Source organism: Heloderma suspectum, chromosome 5, assembly GCF_057233095.1.
Source record: "Heloderma suspectum isolate Gila_16-S chromosome 5, 16-S_ref, whole genome shotgun sequence".
In the NCBI taxonomy this organism is placed as follows: Eukaryota; Metazoa; Chordata; class Lepidosauria; order Squamata; family Helodermatidae; genus Heloderma; species Heloderma suspectum.
Genome location: NC_139462.1, coordinates 195605437 through 195609437, shown reverse-complemented (window position 1 = coordinate 195609437; position 4001 = coordinate 195605437).

Here is a 4001-nt window from a genome sequence, read left to right as displayed (position 1 = left end):
CCAAGTAAACAATGACTGTAGGATTGCAGCTTGGGTCTGTTTAACTTAAACAAACAACACAAATAATTACTATGTCAAAAGAGATAACATTATAGAGCAAGGGGGTGAATACATTACATCAAAAGGGGGCTTAAAAGACAGAAGTGTAAAGGTTAATAGTTCAAATGTCTATGAGCGATAAACAGGTAGAAGGTGAAGGGTACCAAGGACCACTTTTATTTTGCTTGTTAATAAATGACCCTGTAAAGGTAATTTCAAACTCTCAGTATCACTGACAGGCTGAAAATTAAATGGACAGTATGGAGAGGTTCAGCACATCAATTTGCACAGTAGCATAGGGGATGTATGCCTGTTCAGGACCTTCCATTTCATTTTAGCCTCACTTAAAAATATGTGTTTAAACTGATGTGTGTGAGAGAGTGAAAATAACATTTCTAGATTCAGCAAGGACTTTTGAATGAAGAATAGCAAAAGGTGCCCAGTCAGCACATTAGGAGCCAGTTCTGTTCGAATCCTGTGTGGTTTTGTCTTCGTGCAGAGGGTTAAGTGTAATAATTGCTATCCTGAGCAACATGGATTGGGAATATTTTACTATACCCACCTGATGAAATTATTTCCAGCAATTCCTTCCATGTGTACACTGTTAGGATAACACCAGTAGGCTTTTAGCACGGTAAAGTGATCCTTCCTAGAAGTGGCAGTTGTCCTGCAAGAATGAAATTACATGGTACCATTCTGAAGCTGGAATTACCACAGTGAAGTATTTAATCTAGGGCAGGAGTGAGCAAACTTTTTTCTGTTGAGGGTCACATTCTCTGGAGGGAATCTGTCAGGGGCTGCATGCCAAGGGTGGGCAATGCCAACACTATCAGTGGTTGGGGCCAGGCTGGTGCAAAGGATAGTTATAGTCAGGCACCTGCTGAGGGCCCACAGCCCAGCAGGGGCCCAGGGACAAGAGTCCCTTGGACTTGCCCCTCTTCGCCATTGCAACCTGCTTGTTCATCTGCCTCTTGTTCTGGCCCAAACAACAGTGGTGGTGAGACAGAGGAGCTGCAGATGCCATGCTTACTTGCTCATTGACTCTCTACCAGTCAAGCAACCAAGTGGTAACAATGATGAGAAAGCAAGTGAGGAGCAATAGCAGCTGGTGATAATGGCAGTCAGGAGGCAGACTCACTGAGGAAGGGGGCCCATTGGGAGCCCAAGGGCTCTCAAATACCTGGGACCGGCACTACACAGGGCCAGAGCCAAAAGTAGGCAATCCAGCTCCATCTTCTTATTCTGTCACCCTTCCTTTCTTTCTCTTTCTTTCTTTCTCTCTCTCTCTCCCCCCCCCCCCCAGCCCAGTGGGCTGCTAAGGAAGGGACAGATCATTCTTGCCAGAGGTCTGATCTGATCTCTTGCAGAGAACTTTTGCAATTAAGGGGGTCATGAGGCCCTAAGATCACAGGTTGCTCATCCCTGTGAATAGGGTATTCAGGTTGCCGGAAGCACACCCCTTTGGACTGCCTCCTTTTGAATGGACATACATGATTGATTGAATGATTGATTGCATTTCTATACCATCCATCAGCAGAAGTTCTCTGGGCAGTTCACAAAACAAAACTTAAAACCATAAAATTCAATAGCATAGTAAGACACAGTATAAAAACCTTAAGTTTAAAACAGAAAACACTACAGATAACCATATAGCTAGAGACGTGTGGTTTTCAAAGGGTGTTCAGCTTTAATCAAAGCTATTAATTTGCAGTTAAAAAGCAATGAATAAATTTTACACCTTTCCCCAGCAACATATAGCCTGGTTTACAATACACAGCAATGATAGTTTTCAGACTATACATTAAATTAAAATTATACACACAAGCTAGTAAGGACCAACAAGCTCAAAGAACAATTATTAACAAATGGGAAGCTTGTTCATGAGGGAAAAAAATTCTGCTGACTAGCAATTCTGTATTATTAACTTGAGAATGCAGTGAGCAAGATCTCAGCTATGGCCTTTTGAGAATATTTACACAAATATACCTTTGATCAGTGCATGACATGGGGACAGGGATCTAGAATAATCTTTAGCAAACTGTATCTTCAGCTAAAGAAAATTTTGATTATACAAGCAATGGAACCTTGTGTGCTTAATAGAGACTTCAGCATTCTGAAAGCCTTTTCTGAGAGCCAAACTACACTTTGCACACAGCCACGTGCATTTTTTCTCCTGCATGTTCTTTTTTAAACTGAAAGCAAGCTGTTTTAGCAGAGGTATGATGGGGGAGGGTCTTCTTAGCCCTTTCCCTTCCATTCAAAATCCTCCACTTGCCACCTGAATATATGAGAGAAAATACAGGGCTTTGTATAACACATGGGTGGGAAACCACGGGCCCACAAGCTGGATCAAATCAGCAGAGCCTTTGGATCTGGTCTGTGGCCTTCCCTCTAAACACACTCTGATGAAATCAATAGGAGATTTTCTTCAAGATTAATTCCCATGGGGTGGGGATGATCTTTGTTGAGATGGCAGCTGTGGAGGGAAGGGCTATTACCCCACCACCAGGCCTGCAGCTAAGAGTTGAAAGAAGTCTCCCATTGATCCCAATGGAACACCTTTTAAGCCTTATTGTTGCACTGGGGCAGATCTTGTGTGGATGTTATGTGTTAATGTGCATATGGGCTAGTGCACATGATATGGCAACCCACGGGCTGTCAGGGATGAGAGGGAGAGTTTGTTGTTGGGTTAACTACTGGCTTGTTTCACCCCTAAACCATCCAGCAATCTGGGTTTGGACGACATGCACAGCAACCTACAAAGGAGCCATTGGTGAAAGCGGAAGTGGTGGTCAGCACATCCACTCTCTCCGGCTTATGCACAACAGCCCATGGGTTGTTTAACCCATGGGCTGTTGTGTCACGCAAACCAGGTCATACAGTATAGTGTTCACCACTGGTATGTAGGCCCTGGAAACTTAGCCACGAGAGAACATTGCCCTCAGGCTGAAAACGTTTCCCTATCCATGGGCCTAGCAGCTTGTGCTAGCCTTTTCTGACAGCCTTATAAAACCTTTTAAGTTAGAACCTGGACAACCAGGTCAGGTCAGACAAGCTCTGAGTATCAAATATAATATGACCATAAAGTTATAAATCCAGGTCTAAACTCTACTCACTTAAAGCACCATTATATTAATGGGGGATTGTATATTTCCATTATTAACGTCATGTACGCTTGGATCAATGTGCTGAACAGAAAAATTATGACATGAAAATGGGCCTAAAAATCTGATGAAAAAGACCTCCCCCCAGCCACTCTACTATACAGTAAAATATGATTTAAAGTGTATATAGCAATTTACAGTGTACAAAATGTACTACACTTGCTAGCTTATTTCTTCACACAGGTAGATAGGAGAAAATGTTGAGTCTGCATGGAGCTCTTTAGCTAGTGTTAGGGCTGGAAGGGCAAAACCCAGGCCCTGCCTCTGAGTAGATATATACCAGGTTGTGCTGCACTGTGTCAAAGCAAGCACATTGTTCCACCTTTGCTTCTTTCACTGTTTGGTGCATTTGTCATATTATATATTTAGAATTATATATTTTATTATATAAAATACATAGTTTTTATTTATGATAAAAAATACGTATTTTTGGAAAGGGATGCTGAAAATAGAAAGAAAAAAGCTAGTACAATGGGACATGCGTCTTGATGGTCTTTTTGTTTGGATATTTTTATCGGCTGCCCTTGTTTCTATTAATGTTTTATGTTTAAATTCTTTTTCTTGTGTTTTCTTGATTGTTTTAATAGAGTGTTGGGCGTTTTGTTATTCTGTTGTATGATATCGTTAGCCGCCTTGAGCGTTTCTTTTTAGGAACGAAAAAACGGAATAAATATTAATAACAACAATAATAAATAACACGTTGTCTGTTAATACTCAAGATTACTAATAACGACAGTTCTTTTGAGAGAGCAAAGGTTACGGCCTTTGAGGCCTGCCCTGGTTATCTATCAATCCACC